Source organism: Nannobrachium achirus, assembly GCF_963921795.1.
Source record: "Nannobrachium achirus genome assembly, chromosome: 9".
NCBI classification, from domain to species: domain Eukaryota; kingdom Metazoa; phylum Chordata; class Actinopteri; order Myctophiformes; family Myctophidae; genus Nannobrachium; species Nannobrachium achirus.
The window spans coordinates 20,590,601-20,596,600 of NC_137818.1; positions in this window are offsets into that span (position 1 = coordinate 20,590,601).

The following is a 6,000-nucleotide window of genomic DNA, read 5'->3' on the forward strand; positions in this document are numbered from 1 at the left end:
AATTTCCGATGGTGCCTATCTTTTGGTATGTTGTATAGCTCGTCGAGACGAAGGTGTGGATGTGTGACACATTGCTGTGCGACCCCTGGAACCCTACTTTTTTTTCGACAAATGCAATCCTAGATGTTTCAAAGTGCGATAACTTGGAAACCAATAGGTTTTAAGCGCCTGTCTCTTAGTATGTTGTATAGCTCTTCGAGACGAACGCGTTGATATGAAATTAATTCATTTTTTCAGATTGTCTTCAAATCCCCCAAAATTACATAACACAATTATAGTAAGGCGTCAAAACATAGATTTTAAGTCTTAAATTTTGGATAGCGCTTATCTTGTGGTATGTTGTATAGCTCGTCGAGACAAACGTGTGGATGTATGACACATTGCTGTGCGACCCCTGGAACCCTACTTTTTTACGACAAATGCAATCCTAGATTTTTCAAAGTGCGATAACTCGGAAACCAAAAGGTTTTAAGCGCCTGTCTCTTAGTATGTTGTATAGCTCTTCGAGACGAACGCGTGGACATGAAATTAATTCATTTTTTTCAGATTGTCTTCAAAACCCCCAAAATTACATAAGACTATATAGTAAGGCGTCAAAACATGGATTTTAAGTCTCAAATTTCCGATGGTGCCTATCTTTTGGTATGTTGTATAGCTCGTCGAGACGAAGGTGTGGATGTGTGACACATTGCTGTGCGACCCCTGGAACCCTACTTTTTTTTCGACAAATGCAATCCTAGATGTTTCAAAGTGCGATAACTTGGAAACCAATAGGTTTTAAGCGCCTGTCTGTTAGTATGTTGTATAGCTCTTCGGGACGAACGCTTGGATATGAAATTAATTCATTTTTTTCAGATTGTCTTCAAATCCCCCAAAATTACATAAGACTATAGTAAGGCGTCAAAACATAGATTTTAAGTCTTACATTTTCGATAGTGCTTATCTTGTGGTATGTTGTATAGCTCGTCGAGACAAACGTGTGGATGTGTGACACATTGCTGTGCGACCCCTGGAACCCTACTTTTTTTCGACAAATGCAATCCTAGATTTTTCGAAGTGCGATAACTCGGAAACCAATAGGTTTTAAGCGCCTGTCTCTTAGTATGTTGTATAGCTCTTCGAGACGAACGCGTGGATATGAAATTAATTCATTTTTTTCAGATTGTCTTCAAAACCCCCAAAATTACATAAGACTATAGTAAGGCGTCAAAACATAGATTTTAAGTCTTACATTTTCGATAGTGCTTATCTTGTGGTATGTTGTATAGCTTGTCGAGACAAACGTGTGGATGTGTGACACATTGCTGTGCGACCCCTGGAACACTACTTTTTTTGACAAAATGCAATCCTAGATTTTTCAAAGTGCGATAACTCGGAAACCAATAGGTTTTAAGCGCCTGTCTCTTAGTATGTTGTAGCTCTTCGAGACGAACGCATGGATATGAAATTAATTCATTTTTTTCAGATTGTCTTCATATCCCCCAGTAAGGCGTCAAAACATAGATTTTAAGTCTTACATTTTTGATAGTGCTTATCTTGTGGTATGTTGTATAGCTTGTCGAGACAAACTTGTGGATGTGTGACACATTGCTGTGCGACCCCTGGAACCCTACTTTTTTTCGACAAATGCAATCCTAGATTTTTCAAAGTGCGGCGATAACTCGGAAACCAATAGGTTTTAAGCGCCTGTCTCATAGTATGTTGTATAGCTCTTCGAGACGAATGCGTGGATATGAAATTAATTCATTTTTTTCAGATTGTCTTCAAAACCCCCAAAATTACATAAGACTATAGTAAGGCGTCAAAACATAGATTTTAAGTCTTACATTTTCGATAGTGCTTATCTTGTGGTATGTTGTATAGCTCGTCGAGACAAACGTGTGGATGTGTGACACATTGCTGTGCGACCCCTGCAACACTACTTTTTTCCGACAAATGCAATCCTAGATTTTTCAAAGTGCGATAACTCGGAAACCAATAGGTTTTAAGCGCCAGTCTCTTAGTATGTTGTATAGCTCTTCGAGACGAACGTGTTGATATGAAATTAATTCATTTTTTTCAGATTGTCTTCAAATCCCCCAAAATTAGATAAGACTATAGTAAGGCGTCAAAACATAGATTTTAAGTCTTAAATTTTCGATAGTGCTTATCTTGTGGTATGTTGTATAGCTCGTCGAGACAAACGTGTGGATGTGTGACACATTGCTGTGCGACCCCTGGAACCCTACTTTTTTCCGACAAATGCAATCCTAGATTTCTCAAAGTGCGATAACTCGGAAACCAATAGGTTTTAAGCGCCTGTCTCTTAGTATGTTGTATAGCTCTTCGAGACAAACGCGTGGATATGAAATTAATTCATTTTTTTAAGATTGTCTTCAAATCCCCCAAAATTACATAAGACTATAGTAAGGCATCAAAACATACATTTTAAGTCTTACATTTTCGATAGTGCTTATCTTGTGGTATGTTGTATAGCTCGTCGAGACAAACGTGTGGATGTGTGACACATTGCTGTGCGACCCCTGGAACCCAACTTTTTTCCGACAAATGCAATCCTAGATTTTTCAAAGTGCGATAACTCGGAAACCAATAGGTTTTAAGCGCCTGTCTCTTAGTATGTTGTAGCTCTTTGAGACGAACGCGTGGATATGAAATTAATTCATTTTTTTCAGATTGTCTTCAAATCCCCCAGTAAGGCGTCAAAACATAGATTTTAAGTCTTACATTTTCGATAGTGCTTATCTTGTGGTATGTTGTATAGCTCGTCGAGACAAACGTGTGGATGTGTGACACATTGCTGTGCGACCCCTGGAACCCTACTTTTTTTCGACAAATGCAATCCTAGATTTTTCAAAGTGCGGCGATAACTCGGAAACCAATAGGTTTTAAGCGGCTGTCTCTTAATATGTTGTATAGCTCTTCGAGACGAATGCGTGTATATGAAATTAATTCATTTTTTTAAGATTGTCTTCAAAACCCCCAAAATTACATAAGACTATAGTAAGGCGTCAAAACATAGATTTTAAGTCTTACATTTTCGATAGTGCTTATCTTGTGGTATGTTGTATAGCTCGTCGAGACAAACGTGTGGATGTGTGACACATTGCTGTGCGACCCCTGGAACCCTACTTTTTTTCGACAAATGCAATCCTAGATTTTTCAAAGTGCGGCGATAACTCGGAAACCAATAGGTTTTAAGCGCCTGTCTCTTAGTATGTTGTATAGCTCTTCGAGACGAATGCGTGGATATGAAATTTATTAATTTTTTTCAGATTGTCTTCAAAACCCCCAAAATTACATAAGACTATAGTAAGGCGTCAAAACATAGATTTTAAGTCTTACATTTTCGATAGTGCTTATCTTGTGGTATGTTGTATAGCTCGTCGAGACAAACGTGTGGATGTGTGACACATTGCTGTGCGACCCCTGGAACCCTACTTTTTTTCGACAAATGCAATCCTAGATATTTCAAAGTGCGGCGATAACTCGGAAACCAATAGGTTTTAAGCGCCTGTCTCATAGTATGTTGTATAGCTCTTCGAGACGAATGCGTGGATATGAAATTAATTCATTTTTTTTCAGATTGTCTTCAAAACCCCCAAAATTACATAAGACTATAGTAAGGCGTCAAAACATAGATTTTAAGTCTTACATTTTCGATAGTGCTTATCTTGTGGTATGTTGTATAGCTCGTCGAGACAAACGTGTGGATGTGTGACACATTGCTGTGCGACCCCTGGAACCCTACTTTTTTTCCGACAAATGCAATCCTAGATTTTTCAAAGTGCGATAACTCGGAAACCAATAGGTTTTAAGCGCCTGTCTCTTAGTATGTTGTATAGCTCTTCGAGACAAACGCGTGGATATGACATTTATTCATTTTTTTAAGATTGTCTTCAAAACCCCCAAAATTACATAAGGCGTCAAAACATAGATTTTAAATCTTACATTCTCGATAGTGATTATCTTGTGGTATGTTGTAGCTCGTCGAGACAAATTGCTGTGCGACCCCTGGAACCCTACTTTTTTTCCGACAAATGCAATCCTAGATTTTTCAAAGTGCGATAACTCGGAAACCAATAGGTTTTAAGCGCCTGTCTCTTAGTATGTTGTATAGCTCTTCGAGACGAACGCGTGGATATGAAATTATTATTTTTTTAGATTGTCTTCAAATCCCCCAAAATTACATAAGACTATAGTAAGGTGTCAAAACATAGATTTTAAGTCTTACATTTTCGATAGTGCTTATCTTGTGCTATGTTGTATAGCTCGTCGAGACAAACGTGTGGATGTGTGACACATTGCTGTGCGACCCCTGGAACCCTACTTTTTTCCGACAAATGCAATCCTAGATTTTTCAAAGTGCGATAACTCGGAAACCAATAGGTTTTAAGCGCCTGTCTCTTAGTATGTTGTATAGCTCTTCGAGACAAACGCGTGGATATGAAATTAATTCATTTTTTTCAGATTGTCTTCAAATCCCCCAAAATTACATAAGACTTAATAGTAAGGCGTCAAAATAAAGATTTTAAGTCTTACATTTCCGATAGTGCTTATCTTGTGGTATGTTGTATAGCTCGTCGAGACAAATGTGTGGATGTGTGACACATTGCTGTGCGACCCCTGGAACCCTACTTTTTTTCGACAAATGCAATCCTAGATTTTTCAAAGTGCGGCGATAACTCGGAAACCAATAGGATTTAAGCGCCTGTCTCATAGTATGTTGTATAGCTCTTCGAGACGAATGCGTGGATATGAAATTAATTCATTTTTTTCAGATTGTCTTCAAAACCCCCAAAATTACATAAGACTATAGTAAGGCGTCAAAACATAGATTTTAAGTCTTACATTTTCGATAGTGCTTATCTTGTGGTATGTTGTATAGCTCGTCGAGACAAACGTGTGGATGTGTGACACATTGCTGTGCGACCCCTGCAACACTACTTTTTTCCGACAAATGCAATCCTAGATTTTTCAAAGTGCGATAACTCGGAAACCAATAGGTTTTAAGCGCCAGTCTCTTAGTATGTTGTATAGCTCTTCGAGACGAACGTGTTGATATGAAATTAATTCATTTTTTTCAGATTGTCTTCAAATCCCCCAAAATTAGATAAGACTATAGTAAGGCGTCAAAACATAGATTTTAAGTCTTAAATTTTCGATAGTGCTTATCTTGTGGTATGTTGTATAGCTCGTCGAGACAAACGTGTGGATGTGTGACACATTGCTGTGCGACCCCTGGAACCCTACTTTTTTCCGACAAATGCAATCCTAGATTTCTCAAAGTGCGATAACTCGGAAACCAATAGGTTTTAAGCGCCTGTCTCTTAGTATGTTGTATAGCTCTTCGAGACAAACGCGTGGATATGAAATTAATTCATTTTTTTAAGATTGTCTTCAAATCCCCCAAAATTACATAAGACTATAGTAAGGCATCAAAACATACATTTTAAGTCTTACATTTTCGATAGTGCTTATCTTGTGGTATGTTGTATAGCTCGTCGAGACAAACGTGTGGATGTGTGACACATTGCTGTGCGACCCCTGGAACCCAACTTTTTTCCGACAAATGCAATCCTAGATTTTTCAAAGTGCGATAACTCGGAAACCAATAGGTTTTAAGCGCCTGTCTCTTAGTATGTTGTAGCTCTTTGAGACGAACGCGTGGATATGAAATTAATTCATTTTTTTCAGATTGTCTTCAAATCCCCCAGTAAGGCGTCAAAACATAGATTTTAAGTCTTACATTTTCGATAGTGCTTATCTTGTGGTATGTTGTATAGCTCGTCGAGACAAACGTGTGGATGTGTGACACATTGCTGTGCGACCCCTGGAACCCTACTTTTTTTCGACAAATGCAATCCTAGATTTTTCAAAGTGCGGCGATAACTCGGAAACCAATAGGTTTTAAGCGGCTGTCTCTTAATATGTTGTATAGCTCTTCGAGACGAATGCGTGGATATGAAATTAATTCATTTTTTTAAGATTGTCTTCAAAACC